Source organism: Agelaius tricolor, unplaced genomic scaffold (genome assembly GCF_023055355.1).
Source record: "Agelaius tricolor isolate 1412-34295 unplaced genomic scaffold, bAgeTri1.0.p SCAF_19, whole genome shotgun sequence".
Lineage (NCBI taxonomy): Eukaryota > Metazoa > Chordata > Aves > Passeriformes > Icteridae > Agelaius > Agelaius tricolor.
Window position 1 is genome coordinate 17,167,662 of NW_027269279.1, and position 23,823 is coordinate 17,191,484.

The window sequence follows — 23,823 nt, forward strand, 5'->3', positions numbered from 1 at the left end:
TGGATCCATAATATTGATCAAAATAGTTCCAGTTCAATAGAAATACTGGGTCATGCAACTCTGGTTTACATAACTAGTTTTTGTACAATCAACAGGAGCTTTTTTCGCCTCTAAAGAAATGTTTCCCGATGGTTTGGATCAGAAGATCCAGTATTGCCATCGTGAGATTTTTGTTTTGAAGGCCATAGGCTGTGCTCAGTGTTTTGGGTATATTCTTTGTTGTGCCTTGCATGTATTTTGGATAGAAAGCCAGTAGAGATGATGTCCTTGCTGCAGTAGCCATGCTAAATAAGGCAGAGCGTCTGGCTGATGTACTGGAGCTGTAGACTATCCACCAGTCGCCCAGGGCGGTGAGGATCTCTAAAGGAATATAATAGTGGCTATGCTCTGGAAGTTTTACAGAGAGAAAGAGCCTCATAGCTCTAATGATTTGTCTCCTGGAGTTCTGAAGAATATGTTGTAAAGAAGAAGGCTGCTGTCTTTCGCAACAATCTTCCGTGCATTCAAGAGGATAATTTAACTTCTTGTCTGAGAATGAAAGAAATAGTAGTAGTAATGAGTTCTTTTGTCTCTGTCGGTGCATCACTGATTGAGTTTGGGTAGGTTACATTTTATTTCTTTTTTTTCTTTAAATATTACATCGTAAGGTGTTCCAAATTCCCAAATTCTGCTTCACTTTATTTTGTAGGCCAGACTGGTTCCTCTTCTCTCGGCTGTATTATTGCAGACCATATCTGAATGAATTTTTTTTGTTTTTCATTTTGAACATTATTAGATTAAAACTGTATGAACAGAACACTTTATTTATCATCATTTTACCAGTTTGGAAGGAAATAGAGAATTTTTAAGAAAATGACACAACTCCACTTGTGGTTTTCAATGGAAGAGAAGAATAACAATGTCCTACATTCACAGCATTGTTTGCAGTCATATTGCAGCTAGTTTCCAGCAACTTAGGTCAGGTTCTGGAAGCAGGCACCCATGATAGTATAGAAGTCTAAGCAGTTTCATTTTGGCGGCTTTTCTTGAACAATAGCTAATATGTCTCAACGTTGTGCTGAATCTTGTTGTACAGACTCTTCTTTTGAGGTCTGAACTCCTTGCTGGACTACTGTATCTCAGAATCAGCTACAGAAAACCTGTGTTTCCTTATAGCTTTAAGAATTTGGTTCTAATCTATAAAAGCAAGAAAAGGTTGCCATATTAATACAAGAGAAAGAAAATGTTAGGAAAGCAGTTAATGGCATGGGGTTTTTTCCTACAAATTGGAGCAGAGATTTAGTTGTTTGATGGGGTTTTTTTTTGCTTCTCAATGGAATTTTAGAAGTGGTTGGGAAAGAAAGTGTGGATTTTTCAGGTTTGCCTTTAAAGAAGAATAACAGGGGAAACTGTTGAAAAGAATTAATCCAGAACTCTATGCCTTTCATACAGAGTTTCAGAAGTGAAAAGCAGGAAGAGACAGTCCAGACAAGATGATTGAATAGAATGAATTCAAAATAGCTTTCTTTTCCCTCTGAATTCCAGCTCTAAAGCTTATTAATATTAAGGTATTAATAGGAAATACATCTGTCCTAGGGTGACGTTATGATGCTTGTATCCCCATTCATGTGTTCTGTGAATGTTGGATATTATGTTCTGTACCTTTAAGACTGGCTCTGAAGAGGGAATGTTTTGTTTTGGTTTTCTTATCAGCCTGGCGGGACACAGAGACTGCAGCTTTTGCTTTTGCTGCTTTTGCTTTTCGCTTTGCTCTCTCTCACTCTTGCTTGCTTCGCTTCTGCTTGCTTTTGCTCATTAGCTAGTTTAGCTAAACTGTCCAAATTTCTTCCTGGACCATTTCTCCTTTCCTTTTACTGACCATTTTGAACCTGCTCCGGACTGGGACCTGGGAAGCACCGAGAGTTTGCACCTTGTGGCCTGCAGCAGCTGGCCCAGCGCTGGAGGGACTGAGAAGAGAGTGAGCACCCCCCCAAGAGAGACTTTCTGAATTTGTCATCTTTTTCAGAGCGGTGTCATCCGGAATTGTTCCTTTTGCGTGCTGGGGGGTGCTGTGCCTATTAAATAAACAGGTTCGTTCCACTTCTCTCTGAGGAATCCTTCCCGAACCAGTTGCGGGGAGGGGCCCTAATTTGGAAATTCTCCTCCAAATTTGCCCTAAACCAGGACAACGTCGCAATCTCTAAGATTTAAAAATGGATGATGAAGTTTTATATCCAGTAAAGTGTAAGGCTTCACATTTTGATCTGATTTGCATTTTGGTGAAAGCCGGGCATCCTTTGCAATTTACCAGATAACAAGGGATTTAGAACAGTAAGTATGCAAGTAATCTTTTGGACCCTTCATCTCCCTTCTTATGACAATGAATACATTTATTAAGCTTGTTGTCCTGGCATGTTTTTATTCCATCAGGGGATTTGATCATACAAATGTCTAGTCATTCTTTCCTTGTTTTCAACCACTCTAAGAGCATTCATCAGAACTATTCAGTAGTTCTTGATCTGCAACAGTGACGAGCACTAGACTGGTAAGAGTCAGTGGGCATCAGCAGATCCCCTATGACAGCACGTGGCAGGCTGTTCTGGCAGGACTGAAGTTTGAGGGGCTCGAATTCTGTGAAATAGAACATTCGAGGGATGGGAAACATGGAAACAGATTCTGAGCTTTCAACCCACCACATGAACAAGTAATAAGGCAGGTAATTTTCTGTGGAAATTTCTTTAGCCCCAGTGTTGTGGATGATGATTACTCTTCCTACCTCCTTTGGCCAGCTACCAGCTTTCCCCTCCATTACTCTGCTTCTGGACAGAAAACCAGAAGAAGGGATTTTTGACCAAAACACCTATCAGGACCTTAGAGTGTTTTTTGCTCCAAAATGTTTCAAGGCAGATAGGGAAACAATTCCATTTTCAAGAGTGTGTTGAGAAGACAAGGTTGAAAGTTAAAAACATTGGGTTCTGTTTCTATATATGTTACTGATTCTGCTTATTATCTTAGTCATGTAATATATATATATATATTTGGTAGGGTTTGTTCTTTTTTATTTTTCTTGGGTTTTTTTTCCTTTTTTTTTTTTTTTGATGCATCCTTGAGATAAAAGGCCAAAAGTACAGAAAAGTTCTGTACGGTTAAAATACTTTTGAGATGCCTCATGCTGAAAAACTTGTAGCTACTGCTAAGGCCCATTGGCCAATTCCTGCTTCATTTCTGAGAAGCTATAAAATTCCCATCTGTATTTTAGTTCTAACAATTTGTTGTTATGGTGGAGATGCAACTTAAGAACAACCATTTTTGAATCTGTAGGGATGTATTTACCATTTTGTAGCTGCCTTTTCAGTTTCTGAGCCACTATTGAAAAAAGGAGAAGTATCTACACTGTTTTCAACCTGTAGACCATCCACTACTGTCCACATGCTCAGATTCAAAGGCAAACAAGCCTGTGTGGCCTCATTGGGAGGAATTATTTGCATTCAAAAGACTAGACTAGTATTTGATTTCCACCAGCAGAGTCCATTGGGCAGCTCCTGTCATCTGCATTTCAATATTTAATCCTCCTCTATGTTTACTGTGCAAAGCTCTTTCAGAATGATGGTGTGCCCACTGTCTCACCAGCTGTGACGTTTGCAGCGAGTCTCCCACGGAAAGGAGCTGTAAAAAAGGCAAGCCAGGGCAGTGATTTCTGTTGCTCAATACCCACAAATCAAAGCTATTTAGTCTAATTTAAGGCTGAAAAAGAATTCAAAATGCCTTCAAAGGATTCAAAAAATCATCAGACAATACTGCAGTTCAGTATTCAGGACAAGAGCATATCCCACAGTGTGGTGGTTTGACAGGAAATGTGTTTTCTGGGATGCTGTGGTGAGGCCAATGGATGTTCAGATTTTAATATTGGCACCTAAGGTGGCCATTGGGACATTGGGTGTGCCTCTGAGAAAACAGGGTTAAAAGCAGGGCTCTCCCCTGGGAGGCTCTCTTGGGTTCCGGTCAGGGAAGGGTTCAGATCTCCCCTGCCTGGCTGCGGGCTGGGCAGGGGAGGGGAAGCCACCCAGCCCGGTGAGGAAGGCTGGGGCCTGGCCAGAAGGGAGGTGAAGGTCCCTGCAGGATGGAAGGGTGGAGGAGCACTGAGAGGCATCGGGCAGCCATCCCCACCCCCGCCCCCCCAGGAGAGATAGAGAGAGAGCTGGTGCCTGTTCTTGGCCGGGCGAGAAGGAGAAGAGGGGAGTGCAAGAAGGTGCCTGGCAGGGCAGCCATGGGAGTTCTGGACAGACAGAGCCTCAGATTTTTAACCCTTTTCTTGGATGATGGAAAAATGCTAATCCTCCTGGAGTTGAATGAGAAGAGAGATATAGAGGAGATAAGAGGAAATGGGCCATGAGAGAAATAGAGAAGAAGGCAGGTGGAAGAGATGATGGAGTAGCTTATGCTGGACTCTTTGTGTGTAGCCATGGACAGAGCCATGTTTCCTTGTGATACAGGGACTGCATTCTAGGGGGAGGCAATGCCTCAGGACCAAGAGGGTTCGGTGTGGGTACCCCTCGGCCCCAGGGGGTGAAAAATATGGGGGGGACAGATGTCCCAAAGTTGAGACTGTGCCTTTTTGCAGTGGGACGAAGCATCCTTAAAAGTCGACCCTAGAAGCAGCTCTGGTCTGTGTTCAGTGGTGAGAGCAGTGGACATGAAAGGAAGAGGTCACCATTGGCACAAGAAGGACTCCTTCTCCTCTTGATGAACTGAGGATTGAGTATTCTGAAGGGTGGTGCTGGACCAAGAGTCGATGATTTGGGGGATGTATTGTATTGGGAATTTGGGGAGGAGGAGGAGGAGATGTATTTGTGAAGTTTTCATTTTCCTTGTGTGTTTCTTTTTTTTTTTTTTTTCCTTTCCCTTGTAGTTTAGTTAATAATTATTTTTTTCCTAAGTGGGAGCCTGCTTTGCTTATTCCTGGTCACATCTCCCAGCAGAAACCAGGGAGAGAGTATACTCATGGGGGCACTGGCATTGTCCCAGTGTCAAGCCATGACACACAGGCTGAGAGAATGAGGGCTGTTTAGCCTGGTGAAGAGAAGGTTGCATGGAGACCTCACAACACCTTCCAATATCTGAAGGGAAGCAGGAGAGGGACTCTTCATTAGCAACTCTGGAGACAGGACAATGGGCAATGGCTTCAAAATGAAAGAGGGCAGGTTGAAATTAGATACTCGGAAGAAATTCTTCCCTGTGAGGGTGGTGAAGCACTGGCACAGAGAGCCTGGAGAAGTTATGGACACCCCAACCTGGTGTTCAAGGCCAGGCTGGATGGGGCTCTGAGCAACCTGAGCAAGTAAAAGGTGTCCCCGCCCATGTCAGAGAACTAGATGGCCTTTAAGGTCTTTGTCTACCCCGGCCATTCTATGATCCTGTGATTCTGCTGTGGTAGCGTTCAGGATGGAGCGTGTTCTGCATGTTGGCCATTTCCAATACACCATTGGTTCCAGGTGCCTTACACTAGCTTGCTCCCTGAAAATTCTGTCAGAATGAAGAACATCTCTATATATATTAGACACATAATAAATGAAGAAATGGGTTTGCACATTTGTCCACTAAGTTGTGGATGAGATTGCTGTGAAGTTTCATTTGGTTTTCTTGTTTGCTCATGAGGCCGACGGTCCTTGTGTCAGCTGCCTCAAAGGCAGCATTTGCCTCCTCCGCCTCCCTTCTCCCTCCTGCCTCTTTCAATTTCTTTCCCTTGACAATTTAATGTCGTTTTCCCTTTCATACCTGAAAACCCCTGCATGCTTCTGGGCTTTCTCCCTTTTCATACAGATCTTCTTCCACCCTTGACAATCCATACTTTTCATACCATAAGGGCCTGCCCTTCAGGCATAAAAGACTTTGATTCCTTATTATATCTATGGGAATTTAATTAATAGCTTCATGCCTTTTCATAGAAAGAGTAGGGAATTGATAGCTTGTTGCCTGAAGTACAGAAGGAAGAGAATGAAACATGAATCATGTGGAGTGGAAAAGTTGCTCTCTATTTTCTTCCAAGAACTACCCCAAAAGATGCAGGGGGTGATGAAGCCTGGCTAGATGAGTTTCCCTTCTAATGGAAGGAAACAACCACGCCACTTCATACAAGCCAGTCCTATAGAAGAGAGAAATTCACTTCTGGGAAGATTGCAGGATTTGAATGCAGAGTCACACTCATCTTTTGTTGCTTTGTTGTCTGCTTGGCATGGAACACGCTGCTTTGAAGAGGGAAGTGACTAACAGATAGTCCACTTTACAAACACATATGCTTCCCTCTTCTTCTGAGACCTCAGCACAGAGCCCTCTTTGGCATGGTACTTCAAGGTAAGAAGGAGCGGGCAGAGGGCACTGCGAACAGACAGCCGTTTGCAGGTTGTATAGGAAAGAGGACTGCCCCTTGAATGTGGTGCAAATACAAACTTCCACCAGTTTCAGGGGTACACTTCAGCCAAGCTTGTTGTCCTGGCACATTTTTTCTCTGTGAAACACTTTGCGGTATGATCTGGACGACAAGAGACGCAGAATACGGGGCTACGTAGTGCTGAGAAGGTAAGTGCCTGGCCCCAGTGTCTTTTGGCAGAAGCAGCGCACTAGAGCCGTTGGCTGCTGCCACAATGATCTGTGTGAGAAACAGATGCCTAATCCCCTCCGGGAGAGTAAAAGCAGGATTGGTTACAAGAGTCGAAGAGCACTGGGCTGGTGGCTGCCGCATACCAGCTGTAAAAGGAGCATGACTCCTACTGGCCTACCAACCAAACTCATGGTGGCAGTGGTAAGGATTAAAGTTCAGTGAGAGCTATTTGTGCCGCTACCTATGGCCCTTCTGTGGAAACAAATGTGCCTACCTTTAGGTTCCGAGATCCAGAGAACACAATGGTAGTTGCAGCGGAAAAGGGAAGGACAGAGCGCACTGGTGAGCTTGATGTGGCTTACACAGGGCAGGCAGAAGGTGCAGCCCCAGTCTCGCTTTTATTTCTAGAGCCTTTTTCTACGCAAACAGCTGCTGGATGTTTGCAACAAAGATGTGAGTGTGAAAAAGTGAGGGCAGGTCTATGTGGGAAAGAAGAGACAAAGCATTGTGCGCAGTTTAAAAGCTGTTTAGAAAAAAAAGGAGTTACTTTGAGAACATCTTCTGTCTTGACACTTCCACCTGTGTGATCTTTAGCTGCTTTGGACATGGCCACAATGAAAGAATGTGAAAATATTTGCGCTGCCAATGTCAGGTTGCACAGGAAAGAGGGTAGGTTGGCAAATGCCTTCTGTCCTGGCACATCTGTCAGTCAGAAGTGCAGCTGAAAACGCTTGGCTGTAGCGATAGTCTCTGTCACTTTGAGAGAATGTGCTGATGCACGTATATGTATCATTGAGAAAGTACGTGAGAATCGCTAGTATGTTTCGTTTGGTTGACAGACTGCAAAGGGACCGTTATGGCCAGCACTGCCTTTTTGTTGTAGGACTTTTTCTTTGAGAGCAGCCACTGGACATTTTGAAGCTGTTTGGGATCTTCAAGCGTTCGAGTGCAAGATGGTACCTAGATCTTGAGGGAAAGTGCGTATCTCCAGGAAGCTGAATGCAGTTCAGTGGGTGCAAGTTACATGTTGAGCAGCTGATGGCCCAGAAAACTTTCTAAAATGAAGAGGCCATGCTGCAATTGCCTTTTATTTTGAAGCTTCTAAACTGTGCAGCCAACAATGAAATGATTCTTTGTAGAGAGCTTTTTGGATAATTGGTTAGCTGAGAAAGGACATTTCAATGTGATACCGATGGATAAGGATAGGGGATACAAGCTGGGAACTAAGCAACCAGTGTCCAATCGCTGACAAAGGTCACAGTGACCTTCTCTGAAACGGGAAGACGGGGGAGAAAATCGGTTGCCAGAAAATGTAGATATCTTAGGTAGAGAAGCTGGAAGAATGCAAACATAGAAGCAAAATAATTATTAGAAGATAGAAGTAGGTGTGGTTGATCCAAGTGTGCTTTAACCAATAATGAACTCAGCTTTTGCAATATGTATAAGCTTCATTAACACCAATATAAATATGTCTGAGTTTTCAATAAACTTCGGGATTTGCCATTCACGCATATGGTGTGTCGCATTTCTCCCGCCGTTCACGACAATTCTTCTTCCTTCTGGGCTACATGCAGGATCCCATTCTGTCAGTACCCGAGAGCCAGGATCCACAGCGGAGCTCTTGTCCCTACACTGCTCCCACACGAACGGGGCTGGGCTAGAAAAGTGCTTGTCCTTTTCCTGGGCACTGTCAGCGCTCTTCTAAATAACCACACCACAGCATTGTCAACTCACAAAACCAGGACAGGCACCGAGCCCAGCTCACAACCACCCCCAGGACCCAGCCAAGTCAGAAACGTCCCTGCTCTCCAATCAACTGTGTCAGGACAAAAAGATGTCACTGATCTTCCCCTTCCAAGTGGATACTCTTCTTTGCCCCACACTCAAAGGCCGACACCAGATCTTCTGCCCTAACAAACTTTTTCTCTCTCACAGAGCCTGGTAACAAACTTGAAAATGTTGGCCGAGCTCGCAAAACTGTTGGTGGAGAAAGCTCTTTGCTGCCTACAATTTCAATTGCACCCATCAAACTATAAACGTGCACCCTGCTATCGCCACTTTCCTTCTCAGCTCTAGGTACCACGGTAAGCCTTCAATCTCTCAGAGTCAGGATCCAAATGGGATGGCACCAGGGACTGCTCACACAGTCCCTAAAGCTACAAGGGACAAAAACCTGTCCTGCAGAGGCCTGGCCTGGCCTCTGCATTGCCACTGACAGTTCAACAACTCGAACCCAGAGAACTGCCTATTGGGAAAAGCCTTTCAATTCACTGAGACCACCCAAAGTGGCCACCCAAACTTTGCCAAAGGGAGGAGGAACTAGAAGCCCATCTCAAAAGAAATGGCATCCCCTCCTCCAAAATCCAAAGCATCCAGGGCCTGATCCTCTACAAAGGTGTCAGACCACTGTTATTGGGCATTACCTGTGCGGGGCACTAGCTAGGCTGCACACCAAGACCCAGCGCAGCTCTTTACCTTGTCCAAAAGAAGTGTGCTGGCAGAATTTCAAGAAGGCTGCCTTGAGAAAGTGGAAAACACATGCCAAATGGATTCTTGCAGGAAGGAGACTGCCTTCCAAAGATGGATACCGACTCCATGATTGTACAAATTGAGTCAGTGCTTCCAAACCAAATATGCCAGCATAGAAAGTTGCTGCCGCCCTTAAGCTGCACGACACAGCTTCTTATCTGCACCTCCAACACTGGGGCTAAGTTCTTTCCTTCCCATGAGAAAGCATTGCTGTTCTCCTTCAGGAACTTACTGAGCAAAAGTTGCATACCACGTCCGGTACTGACTCTGTCCAACAATGGCTCCTACACAGAAAGGACCAGGACAGAAATGTCTTGCTGTACTATACCTTCCCACGATACCTTATCATCAGCCCTACCAACATTGCCACCATATCTTTTACTTCCCAAGCAAGGAAAGGCACTCCAAGTCACTTGGCTTTGCCTTGCCTCCAGTACCATGCCTAGTTTTCCTAGCCTACCCTACCCTAGCTTTGCTTGCTTGCCTATGTCTGCCTTGCCTAGCCCTTCCAATAACTTCCTGGCTTTGCTTTGCCTTGTCTACCACTCTTTGCCTTGCCTTCCATGCAGGGAAGGCAATGCAAAGCAAGCGTAGGCAATTGTAGGCAAGTCAAGGGACAGGTTGGCAAGACTGAAGCCGTGAGGGGAAAGCAAATGGAGTGGTAGGTGAGACAAGTGCCAGAAGTTAGAGGCAAGGCTGGGCATAGGAGGTAATGGTAACCGGAAGGGCTAGGCAAGGCCAAGCCCTGTAGGAAAACTGCAGGCAGGTCAAATGTGAGGCATGGGTATGCAAGGGAATGCAAAGCAATGGAGAATGAGCAGGGCATGGCAAGGAAACTGGTTGGTTGCCCAATGCAAGGCAAGAGGCAGGTCCATTCAAAGATTGCTGGTACACAAAAGCGGCCCGGACGGACCGCTCTGTCCAGCCTTGATCTTGCATGGGTCATGTCTAATCTGCACCTAAGACACTTGGGTTGCCTGCTTTCCTTTGTATGCAAAAGAACTGTCATTCTGCCCCTGAAGCCCAAGGGTGAAAGATGAACTTTGTGTCCAAAATTCAAGACATGGAAGCATAGATGTCAGAAGAAAGCTGTCAGGACAGATAGGTGTGCTTGCACGTGGCCTCCTCCAGGCTTCTTCTCACAAGCTCCTGAAACGCTGGGCCTTGAGAAAAAATAGCCAGTGGAAGCCTGGAGAATCCTAGGAGAAGCAGGCAGGGCAATGCCTGTTGAAGAGATTCCACAAGAAGAGAGGTGGTGAATTCCAGGTGGGGGACTGGTGAGCAAGGTAATGCAAGGCAAGGAAGGGGTTCAAGGACAAGGCCAGACAAGTGGTGGCTTTGCCAGGCAGGGCAAAAGAGAGGGAGACAAGGCAATAAGAGTCCTAGAAGGAGAAGGAAATGAAAGATTGGAGCTGGACAAATGGGAAGGAAAAGAAGGATAGGTGAGCAAGTCAATACAAGGCACTGGGTTGCTATGAAGGGCAAGGGAAGGACATGCATGGGTCAGGAAGGCAAGGGAAAAGAAAGGAATTGTCAGCAATGACAAGGAAATGCAAGATTGGGTAGGAAAGGCAAGGCAATGTGGGGGAGGGATAGGCAACACAATGGGTATCTTAACAGGAAATGTCCATGCACAGCAAGGCCGAAGGAGAAGTGGTAGAGAGGTCAAGGTGGGAAATAGGTGAGTGTGTGCAGCTAAGAAAGAAAGAAAGAAAGTGCGTAGCTCTCGTGTCTGTGTGTGTGTGTGTGTGTGTGTGTGTGTGAGTGAAGTTTGCAGGATGTAAAGCAAAGAAAGGTGTCTCTTGATTGTGGAGTGAATGGATGTTTTTGAACGTAAGTGGCAAGGTCCAAGCAACCTTTTCATCCTGGTACATCTGTGTGTGTGAGACATAGTCAGAAACGTCTCCTTTTAGATTCAGACTGCAAGCAGGACATAGAATGTGACTGTGTGAATAGTTGAGCAGGAAGGCACATCACATCAGCATGTTTCAACAGAAGCAGTTAGTGCGAGAAGGAGATGGACGTGTGGGACTCCAGCAATATGGCAATGCACTCAGCTGAGAAGCAAAGTGCAATGCCTCGGTGTGTGCTCTGAAAATAAAAGGCTGCAAGGAAAAAGCAAGGGGACAGGCCAGTGAAATCTTTCTGTCCTGGCACACTGAGCTGTTTGAAGGTGAACCGCTGTTTGGTTTCACTAAGGACTCGGAGACATGGAGAGGATGTGCTTGTCCATGTAGCTGAGAAGGAAAGTGAGAAGCACCGGTACGTTTGGCAGAGTTTGTAGGCTGCGAGGAGAAGGTGACGGCCAGGCCTGGCTTTTGGCTGTGGCACTTGTTGCAAGGAAGAAGCTGCTGGATGGTTAAGCTTTTGGGGATCTGCAAGAGTGAAAGACTACGCTGGTACCTCATCAAACTAATGCTTGTTGATCATCTGGCTGAATCTATGACATAAACCAGAAGTGAAATTTCCCCCCGTTTCCCTCAGTTTTTTCACCTTTTCATCCAACAGCCTGGGCCTTTTTGAAGCTGCTGTCAAACGCCTTGCCTTGGAAGCTAGAAGTATCTCAGTTCACCTGCTAAGAAACAGGGAAAAGAGCTCAAGTCAATTTCAGAATTGCCCTGAGCAGAGCTGGTGTTTCGGTACCGTAAATTTCCATTGCGAATGTGTGCAAAAATCACCATTTTATTAGGCAAACATTTGAAATACACTAGCAGCTTCATCTTCTTGTCGCTGCAGTCCTTGGAAGTTTTGCTATTTACTGAAACAGGAAACAGGTCAAACACGAGAAGCTTAAGAATCCAAGCTCACTGCCATTGTACAAATAGCACAAACTTGATGAATTCAAGTTACCATTGTAACCTACAGAATGGCTCTATTCAAGAAAATGGATGTGTCGTCCTTCACGGGGGCAGAAAACCTTTCTACCACGTGAACTCTGCGAGTAATCCATCATGCCTCAGTGTGCTGTGGCTGCTCAGAGAGCTACACGATGGGTCTCTTTGCCTATGGCACTCTCAGGGCTCAAAGCTGCACATAAACTCCCCCTCCTTACAGACACGCTAGTAAAGCCCACCGAAAATGCCGTTCTCCAGACAGCTTACTGAAACCAGCTAGGAGTTCCCAGCATCACGCTGGGCACTTCTGTCCACAGATGGCTTTGCTTTTAATGAACCAGAACAGAGCTGCGTTTTTCTAGTCTTTAGCTCTACTAAGGTATTTGAGGTAACATGGCGAGAAAAAATCTCTTTCGACAATGATAATAACAGAGGGGATAATGTACCTTTTGCTGCTATCTTCTTTTGCTGCTCCATTTTGCTTGCTTTGTTATTGCTTTCTGTCAAAGAAACGCCAGCAAAATCCCTCATCAAGTCCTGCTGTGAAGACAGACTGCCAGAAAGGTAGAGAAACTTTGAACCTTTCCAAGACCCTTGTAGCACATGTCTTGGTCAAGCTTGGTATGCAGCTCCTTTCTTCCAGCAGGACTTTTTTGCACCGTTAGCGCACATTGAACTGAATCCAGTACAAAAGCAGTGACTAGAGGAACTTTTCTTTTCATTGGAATGGTGATAAAAATGCATATCAAATAAAAGCATTTTAGAGCAGCAGGAAGATTTTCTATGTAGCTAGCAAATCATAAAAAGATGCATATTTACCGGTGGGGTTCCTCTCGGAATTTCAAAGAATTCCAGACAGAAAACACAGCTTAGTAAACTGCAAATCTAAATCACAGTATCTAGAAAGGTGACATGAAAAAGAGCAAGAGGAAGAAAACCAAAAAGAAAACCAAAGGAAGCCAGAAATAAGGCACAACCTCTCCTCCTTCTCCGCTTACTACAGTACCTTAGAAGTACCTGTGAGTGTCCTAACAGTCACATAAGTAGAAAACTGTGCCAAGAACAATTGTGGAAACTGGAAAACCGTGCGATCCGAACAGAAACATAGGGTTTGCTTTCACGACGATTAAATCTGCATGCAATGCGTACGGTAAGGGTATGTTTTGTATGTTCAAAAACAATTCAAAAATATTTCCAAATTGAAGGGGCTGCTTTTTATTTCTTTTGAATTACTTGGCTAAATATGGTGCACGTTAAAATACTGCAGAGATGTGGTTCATTTTACAGATGCCAACTGCAAAGGAGGGAAGCATTTTGTGTGCTTAAGAAAGTCAAGTATTGGAGAGTGCTTTTGTTACTTCTTTAGAAGGTTAGAATATGCGTAAAAGATGCTAGCTGGGGACTTACAATTAATGAATTATTTACTGTCAGTAGGTCAAATGACATTAGCTTTCTAAAAGGAAAAGGAGTCTTATGCCACGTGCCAATGTTAAAGTAGATTACTAAGCCTTCAGCAGAATATGGATATGAAGAGGGATATGACATGAAAGGGTAAGCAACACTGGTGACAGCAAAAGGCTTACCTGCTTCACACAAATACAGGAGATAAAATACTGTTTTTTCACAAACATTGCTATCCAGAGCTTTCCTTGAAAAGTTTCACTGCCAATCATGACAGTAAAATTCTGAGTGACAGTAAAATTCACTCTATCATGAATAAAATTTACTCAATCATGACAGCAAAATTTGCTCAATGATGAGTAAAATTCTTAGTGTAAGCCAAGTACCTTAAGCAAAGGGTAGCTCAAGCATAACTGGCATTTGATGTCAACAAAGGCAACTTGGCCTGCACGTGTCACATCTACTGCATTCAAAAGCTTACTCTGTCTCAGATTCCTTTTGAGGGATACCAAGGCAAGCCGTTAAACTGCATGAAAATGATGACTTAAAGGAGGATATATTAGAAGACTGGAATAATGGTTAATGTTCTTTTCCTTCCAACTGCTTTGTTTGCCCGTTTAAATTTTTTAAGTCCTTCCTGGTATCACCGTGGTAGCAGTGCAGCAAGTGTTTGGTTGTAAGCTGTCCATATTGCCAGCTTCTGGACTGCCTTCAGAAAACTTCCCACTGGTTTTGTATAGAAATCACAAGCAGTAGAGATGACAAAGACTGCAGAAACCTTCTCATCTCCTTCTAGAGCAGGAGCGTGTCTTTGACCCACTCTTAACTAGACAACTTTCATCAGTCATGAGAGAGTCTCATGTTCAAGAGCTAAGCAATGACAGCTGTAAATGACAAAAAGCACACTGGTATTTTCTTGGGACTCCAGCACAGAGCAATGAAGGAGCTTGAATTCACCTTCTTGGAAAGTTTTAAAATGCACATGAAGTTGAGGAGAGGAGCTAAGCCATGGTAACTTTTGTTGAGTATGTCTGCGTAGACAGAGTTTCCATCACCGCAGAAGGAAGGAATGTCATTTAACTCACATAATCATCTCTAGCTGCTAAGCTGCGCTTACTGCAGATTATCCGCAACATATTTTACGGGGTGAGCTTTTATGTGTAATCCCTGAGTAACATTCCAGAGAGAAGTATTTTGGAGGGGGGGAAAGCCCAACTCTTAACTGTTTCAAATAATGGTTACATTTGAAAGTCAAAAAAGATGTAAAACCTTTCTTTCCTAGACCTATTACCAGCACAAACTGTACCAGAATTTACGGCGCTTTTATAATTATGGCAGCATAACTCTACCGTGGACGCTCTCGCTCTGGACTATTCCTTAAGAAACAAAGTCCCCGAGAGAACTAAAACAAAATTAGCCAAAAATATTGGGCTGGATGATTTCAAAGGCTATGTACTAAAGGCCAAACACTTGTAATAATAGTAATGAGTGGACTAAAAGTTAAAGCATTACTCAGTTCAAAGATATCTTGTTCTCACAGAAGACTGTAAAAAAACTCTATTTTTCTGGGTCTGTTTTGTGCATTTAGATGTACCTTCTACTCCTTTCCACTGTATGCGAATGTTTATGACAAGGTTGGAGGACCTCATGCAACCTTCTAGAAGTAAAGAAAGACAAGCCAGTCAAGAAAGGCAAAATTGTTAATGGCAGGTGGAAAGAGGGAGGCCAAGAATAGAAAACAAAAGAACAATAATAATTAAACGCCCTCCCTGTCTTCTGTGAAAAGAAAAGGCACAGACAAGCAAGAACAACTGCAAAATTCTCACGAGAAAAACGCCCTTTATCTGGCTCAAGTATTTTGTGCTACATTTCTTGCTGTTTTCTCATGCCAAACATCTTAACCATTGAAGGTGTCCCTTTTCTCTTTCTGGAATACAGCTAGGAAGATGGCTGTGTCATTGCTGTCAAGCTGTTATTCTCAGAGGTGTCCAGTTGAAAGTCCTAGATGAACTGCTTTGCTCTGTCTCTTTAATATGGCATGACTTAACCACTTACAGTTTCAGCAGCTGAACTTGCCCAGCCCTACAATTCTTTAATCTTTGAATGGTTATATTAGCTCCTTGGCACCTGGCATTTGTAAGTCCATGCAACTGTGCAGAATTTGCACGATGAGATGATGCCAAATGAGTCATGGCAGTAGATTAACTAGGACATGCAAAGCAGAGAGGAGGGAATGAGAGCACAAGAAGAGGGTACAATCTCCTTTTTTTCTGCAACAGGGCTAACACCGTAGAAATCAAAAGGAACACAAATCCTCCTAGGGGTAGTTCTTGCAAAAAACAAAGACTTCTTTTTGTGTTCACAGATCACAGCAAAATGCGGATGACAAAACCAGGCCATTAAGTCACATCCAGTATGAAGCAGTATGAAAGAGGAAAGCAGCTGAGAGCGTCAACCCTGCTGAGTAGTCTCAGTATTCTTCTCGACATGAGCAGAAATTTGAAATGTGTCTCTGAAAATTACAAAGGAGGCAGAAGAAAAGGGAGCAATGACTCCTCTGGCCTAGTGTTTCCTAACAGGGATCTTCAAAATGTAAAGATTGTATCATCCTTTCAACTGAAGGAAGGTATTAAAACAACAGGAAGGAAATGGCATCACATGCTAGAAAGACTGGGCAGTGTACTTCTAGACAGAAAGGCCACTGATGGAAAACCGACTAAACTGGCACCAATGCAGCAGCGTTGTATTAAAGCCCAAAAACACCCACCGCTTCACTCTTTGCCATTCCGTTCATATGGACACAGCAGCTCTGCAACATTCCTACTGATCATCTCCTTGGCAAACTGGGAGTGAGGGTCCCTAGTGATGCAGAGTCCCCAGGCAAGTGCAGAGGGGAGCTGCTTTTTTGCAAAAACCAGGCTTTTGAAGCACTCAGGCCTTTATCAGTTCCATAGCTTTAAGCCATAACAAAATTCATTCAACCAACCATCATACGCCACGCTGTGAACACGTGACGATTCTAGAACTTGTTGATCTACCTCTGATTCAGCGGCCTCACCTTCCCATAGTCCTTTTCTACTTAGCCAAAGTATCGGGCCTCAGCCCAAGGCCTTCCTTTTGTAAGCTTCTACCTATATGCAGCAGCAAACCACTATTTTCTTCCGTGCCAAGAGTTTAAGTAGATGATTTGCATCTGCCCTTCCGGTGAAACATAATGGGGAGAGAAAATTCTGTCGGAAATGTTCAGTCATTCAGTTTTCTAGACAGGCCAAATCAAAAGAAAAGCAAGCTATAGGATTGTGTACTTGCTCTTACAAAGCACCTGCTGCCCTCTGACAATGAACTAGCAGAAAACCAGCAAAAATAAGACTTGAGGCAAACAACCCTTTGAAGGGAATTATGACATGATAAAGAAAGACAACACATTTCCAGCTTGTTGAGATATTTGAAATGTCAGCAAAGGCTTGAGGGCAAAGGCTGAACGAATGGGGAAAGGTTACAAGAATCCCAAGAAAAACATGACCATGGATTAAAAGAATCCCAACAGGTCAACTGACCTGTTGAAGTTTTCAGGAAATCAGTGGCTGCTGATTTAGATAGGCCATTCAAGTTAATTTCCCCGTGCACCTTCCACTCCTTTTTCACCTGTCACCATCACAGGGTGAATTGTGACCATGGAATCACAATTCTTTGGATTCTGTTCTTAGCTTTAGGAGACAACTACAGCAGCTGAAGTAGCTGTTACTGATGTGATACCCAGGAACACAGAGTTGACATATTTCATTCATGTCCAATCACAAACTAGCCATATCTAAGAGGATAGGATTGGCCTCTTTTCATGATGCTTTTCTTATTTTACAGCCTGCTATGATTCTGCTGAAGCTTTTTCATTAGTTTCTCTCTAAAAAGGAGAAAGTCCAATGTCCCTCCCTACTGGTGCAGGTTTACCATTCGGTTTGTCGAGTCTAAAAATGGAATTGGAACTAGCAGGAATTACTGTGTTTAAAGCGTCCGGTCCGTTCAGACAGTCTCAGGTCGATAAAAGCCTAGATGTTATTGGCTAAATACTCTGTTTCCCCCAAGAGCGGACGCACGCAATTTAATCCAACTTTTTATAACAAATAATACAGAATCCAGTCATACAAAAGAGTCACAAAGAAGCAGGAAGAATTATCGGACCATTTACGGTAGCAAACTTCTCACCTTCTTTTGGAGTGAGCATAATCTGCTAGCTGAAGTAACAAACTTGAGGACAGAAATCGCCCTACTATTGAGAAGTTGTTGACAAGAGAACCACCTAAGCTGTGTGACTTTCCCTTTTCTATTCATTGGTCAAGCCTAGTAGCCTAAAATTTACGGGCTCAATCAAAGACAAATGCAATCTAGTCAGAGGTCTATGAAAAGTCCAAAACTAATCAGAATTCTTCTTAGACAATGGAAATGGAAGCAGAGCTACCAATTTCCTTGCCACATATCCCTAAAACTCATTCCTTTCTAGTCATAACTAATGTATAGCCACCAGTACAATCAGGAAAAGATGAAACTTACAGATGTCAGCGAGGGAAGGATTTGAAAGAACTCTTCCCATTATTCATCATCTAGACAGCAACTATCATTAAAATCAGAGCCCTTTTAGAAGGGCTTTCCTTGTGGGAAATTCAGGACTCCAGGACAAGGGAGCAAGAGGATTAAGCAGAAGCCGTTGATTGTTGACATGATGCACTTACACATTCTAAATCTCTGCACACGCTAGGCCCGCATTTTTATCTTGGTGCCTTTGTTATGTCCACACATTCTGTGTGTACCTCTCAGAAGATACGTTTGGTTACAGTCCAGGCGCTTTGCTGCCCCCCGTTATCGAGTTCTTGTAGTCTTGGAATTTGGTTTCTCAGCTTCTCTTTCTTCTTTCAGCAGGGCTTATGTCTTAGTAACCTTGATGAATTCCAGAGGGCTCTGAGAAAATTCTGATAAGAACATATTCCAGCTGGATGGCTGGTGCACCCTTTAGTCTAAGAGGTTCAGATACATTGCTACAATTTCCCCCTTCTTCGTCTTGCACCAGCTAAACCCTTTTCACTGTATTTACTTCCAAGAGGCTCACCAGTTTCATGATGCATGGAATAACAAAAAGCAATATAATAATGACTACTAGTAACAACAAAGTTCCCTTTACAAGATCTTCCAACCATCGAGTTGTTTCCCATCTCTCAAACCCTCTCATTCCCAATCAATTTCTTCATGTTATCTTGTCCTTGTTTGAGTTTCCAGTGAATGACTGCAGAATGGTTAGAGAGGTTCAAAAAACACATTCCTTCAAAATCCTCACACTCGTGACCATGTGCTAACAAGAAAGCTAGAGCAGCATTATTTTGCAGTGTGCAATGACTAATGGTATCTACACCAGTGAGAAGCTGATTTAAAATCGCTGATCTTACCTTGAGTTGGTTGACCACCCAGCATCGCAACTTATTAAGCATACTCAAAGCTTGACCAACAGCGACACCTGCTGTCAGGAATGGCACAATTAATCGAGAGGAGCGCCCAAACCTGTACACAATGGAGGTAAGGGCGTCTTAAGCTTATGCTTCTTCTTTCAGATCTCGGGAGGCGAAGAATCGAGTTCTTCGCGAACAGAGTATTGTGCCGGTGGCGGTACGCTCCGGTGCGGCGCTTGTGCCGAAAGACGCCCGGGACACAAAGCCGGTGGTGTTAATATTTGTTTGTCGCGTTTCGGAAGCTGCTGCTAGCCGAGTCCCCCGGAGGCGAAGAAGCGGCTTCTTCGCACACAGAGCATTGGGCCGGTCGCGATGAGCGCTGGAGAGCGGCTTCTGCCGAAAGACGCCGGGGACCGGCACTTAGCTTCGGAGAGCTCCGTATCTCTGTCTTCTGCGTGTCTTGCCGCTCAACATTCAGCAAAAAGCTTTTCCACCATATCTTGCAAAGAGAAACTCTGCCAGTATAGAAAACATCCAAAATCATGTTCTAAAGCTTGCGCAGAGGTCTGCAAAGAGTTTTGAAATACGGAAAAGATAGTTGCGCAGAACTCGTTCTTTCCGAATATAATAACAATGGAAAAGGCAGGAGAGTGGTAAAGTACTGGTTTCTCTAAGTCTGGATGCTGCCCACACTGTGCCTGCGTGGTGCGGCTTGCATCTTCGCCTTTGGGAAGATGCCGCTCTCTCCGTCTCCCGGAGGCGAAGAAGCGGCTTCTTCGCGCACAAGATTGTGCCGAGCGCAGGGAGCTCCTGAGAGCGGTTTGTGCCGAAAGCAGCCGGGGACCGGCACTTAGCTTCGGAGAGCTGCGTATCTGCCTCTTCTGCGTGTCTTGCCGCTCAACACTCAGCAAAAAGCTTTTCCACCATATCTTGCAAAGAGAAACTCTGCCAGTATAGAAAACATCCAAAATCATTTTCTAAACGTGCACGGAGGTCTGCAAAGAGTTTTGCAAGAAGGAAAAGCTAGTTGTCCAAAACTCTTTCCTTTCGAATATAATATCAGTGGAAAAGGCAGGAGAGTTGTAAAATACTGTTTTCTCTAAGTCTGAATGCTGCCCACACTGTTCCTGTGTGGTGCGGCTTGCATCTTCGCTTTTGGGAAGATGCCGTTCTCTCCGTCTCCCGGAGGCGAAGAAGCGGCTTCTTCGCACACAGAGCATTGGGTCGGTCGCGGTGAGCACCTAAGAGCGCTTTGTGCCGAAAGAAGCCGGGGACCGGCACTTAGCTTCGGAGAGCTGCGTATCTGCGTCTTCTGCGTGTCTTGCCGCTCAACACTCAGCAAAAATCTTTTCCACCATATCTTGCAAGGAGAAACTGTGCCAGTACACAAAACATCCCCGATCTTCTTCTAAAAGTTCTACAGAGGACTGCAGAGTGTTTATCAAGAAGAAAAACATCGTGTCCCAAAACTCCTTTTATTCGAATATAATGTGAATGAAAGGGCAGGAGAATGCTAAAGTACTCGTTTCTATCAATTTGAAAGCTGCACACGCTATATCGGTGTGCTGCGGCTTGCATCTTCGCCTTTGGGAAGCTGCCGTTCTCTCCATCTCCCGGAGGCGAAGAAGCGGCTTCTTCGCGCACAGAGCATTGTGCCGGTGGCGGTGTTCTCCGGAGAGCGGCTTCTGACGAAAGACGCCCTGGCAGGGGGCTTCGTTTCGGAGAGTTCTTTACTCTGCCTTCTGTCTCTCTCGTCGCATAAAACTGAGCCAAAAGCTTTTTTACTATGTCTTGCCAGGACAAACTGTGCCCGTACGGAAAGCATCTCCGCTCTTGTTCTAGAAGTTGCACGGAGGTCTGCAGAGTGTTTAGCAAGAAGCAAAAGAAAGTTGTCCAAAACTCCTTCTTTTTGAAGGGTAATGTGAATAGAAAAGGCAGGAGAGTGCTAAGGTACTGTTTTCTTTAGGTTTGACAACTGCACACACACTCCCCATGTTGTGCGACTTTTTTCTTGGCTTTTAAAGACGCGGCCGCGGTCTCCGTCTCCCGGAGGCGAAGAAGCCGCTTCTTTGCACACAGAGCATTGTGCCGGTCGCGGTGCGATCCGGAGCACGGCTTCTGCGGAAAGACGCCCGGGAGCGGCCCCTACCTTCGGAGAGCTCCGTATCTCTGAATCTGCGTCTCTTGTCGCCTACATCTTAGCAAAAAGCTTTTCTACTATGTCTCGCAAGGAGAAACTGTCCCAGTACAAAAAGCATCCTTGGTCTTTTTCTGGAAGTTGCACGGAGTGTCAGCAGAGTGTTTAGCAAGAAGCAAAAGAAAGTTGTCCAAAACCCCTTTTCTTCCAATGTTAAAGTGAATTGAAAAGGCAGGAGAATGAGGAAGTGCTGTTTTCTGTACGTTTGAAAGCTGTCACAAGGAGAAAGTCTATCAGCACCTCAAGTTTTCCTCCATTTTACTCCCGATATTTCTTTTGCTGTGCAGTCAAGAAGCACCCTTCGTTCTTAGTTATGCTGCAGGTTGTCTTCAAATGGCTTTGCTTTCTGTCCCCTCCTCCCCATTTCTAACAGGCACAAGCACATTCCCTTCCCGGAACAAAATCCTGGTAATAGAGCCAGGAAGACTACGCTTTGACTTTGAGAGCCAGAACTTATTTAAGAGAAAATAGTCCATTCTTTGAGACCCAATATCACTCATCTGTGTGCAGGAGGAAGAGGGGTGCGTGCGTGAATGGGAAGTGTACTCGCCAACAAACTAGAGCCAATATTAGTAACCAACATGTAACAAGTGTGGACGTATATAATTCCCTGCTCTTTTTTGGATCTTTTTTCTTCAAGGTTATTTTGCTTTTAAAGATTTTCTAGTCATTTGAGAGATTCTTCTTTGTTTGTGTGAGAATAGAAATCTCCATAAAGCTTACTACCTAAAAGCAGGGTAATCTTTTGGACTTGATGATGACTATTTGGGAGATGATATTTTCATCTGCTTGTTTTGGAAATATTTTTGTCACGGAAAGTAGTAAGTTTCAAGATGTGTTTTTAGAAGGTGTAAAAATTGAGATCCTCATTTGTATCAAAGCCATACAAAGAATATCCCTTAAAACCATCCACTCCATCATTTCATTTTTGTATTTTTGTCTTTTCAATAGCTAGTTCTCACTTTCAGATAGCTTTTAAATGCCATGTTTTGACACAATTTTGTTATTCATTTCTAAGCTTCAAAATGATATTTAAAGAAGAGTAATTTCCTGTAACTACTTGACAGTTTGCAAATTAACATCAAAGTGGAGGGAGGGAGGGAAGGAAGTGGCAGAAGGACTTGGCAAAAAGAAGGACATAGTGGGAGGAAGGCAGTGAAGGAAGGAAGTGGGGGAAGGAAAGAAAAGAAAGAAGGAAAGAGAGAAAGAGAAAAAAAAGAAAGAAAGAAAGAAAGAAAGAAAGAAAGAAAGAAAGAAAGAAAGAGAAAGAAAGAAAGAAAAAGAAAGAAAGAAAGAAAAAGAAAGAAAGAGAAGGAAAGAAAATTCCCAAATGTCAGAAACGTTAAAGATGATAAAATACTTGTGAGTAATTTCCTGTAACTATTTGACAGTTTGCAAATTAACATCAAAGTGGATGGAGCGAGGGAAGGAAGTGGCAGAAGGACGTGGCAGAAAGAAGGACATAGTGGAAGGAAGGCAGTGAAGGAAGGAAGTGGGGGAAAGAAACGAAAGAAGGAACGAGAGAAAGAGAAAGAAAGAAAGAAAGAAAGAAAGAAAGAAAGAAAGAAAGAAAGAAAGAGAGAGAAGGGAAGAAAATTCCCAAATGTCAGAAACGTTAAAGATGATAAAATACTTGTGTGTATGATAAAGAGCGAGGAGTAGATATTAGATATAGTATTGCTAAATGGCCCATAAATGTGAGACCCAAACAGTTCAACTCCTTGGATAGCAGTTTCTCAGCATGTATATGTTATTTCTAGCTTCAACTTCTTACTGCTACTGTACAGAATGATTACCATAGAATAATGGAATGGTTGGGTTTGGAAGGGACCTTAAATTCACCTACGTCCTCCCCAGCATGTCATTGTCAGGGACACCTTCCACTAGACCGCCTTAAGCTCAAAGACCCATTCAAGCTGGCCTTGATCACTTCCAGGAATTGGTCACCCACAACATGTTCTAGTGTCTCACAACCATCTTGGCAAGGAATTTCTTCCCAATAGCCAAAGGAAACCTATCCTCTTCAGGTTTTAAAGCCATCCACACTTTTCCTATCGCTCCGTGCCCTTGTGTAGCTCACCTGCCTCCTTCTGGTAGGCTGTCTTCAGCTACTGGAGAGCTGCTCTAACAATTTGCCCGGAGTCTGCTCTTCTCCAGGCTGAGAAAACGCCTGCGGGACTCTGGCTTGATGACAGACTTCTTGTGCTGCACTGGGGGCTCAGACCATTCTTCTTCTTGGAATTGTTGTAGGATGCTCAGCCACTGTTGACTGTGGTACAGGTACACTGGTCATTGTGGTACAGGTAATAAATAGATGATTGTTTTAATAAAGACCCAATTGAAATGATAAGAGCTAAATTTTAACGCAAAATTAATTGGAGAAAGATTCCTAAACCTGTGGCCCGTTACCCCAGCCCATCCATTGATTGTAAATGACATGCCTTGCAGATGTTATGATACATGAACCAAAGCCAAGTGATGGATACTGCTTAAGATAGATGTTCTACCTGCTTACTGCAATATGTTCTTATCAGTCTAAAACAATCCCCCGAACATGAAGAACAAGAGATTACATCATGAAGTAATGAAGTGCTTGGGTTGAAAGTAAAAGGCATTTGAAAGAAATGGGTTTGGGGGCTAACACAGCAAGATCTCAGAAATGGAGTGCCAGCTTAGGTCTCTGCTTCAGAGACAAGTGAAGCAATTCAGAAGTGTCCTCCTGGGAAAAAGGTTGACAGATCTTTCTGCACAACAGTTAACAGCCGGCATCAGAAATGGGTGCAAATAACATACTAGCCCATACAAGTTTGTCATCCTGGAGTGGAAGGGCCACTCAGACTCATAGCAGTG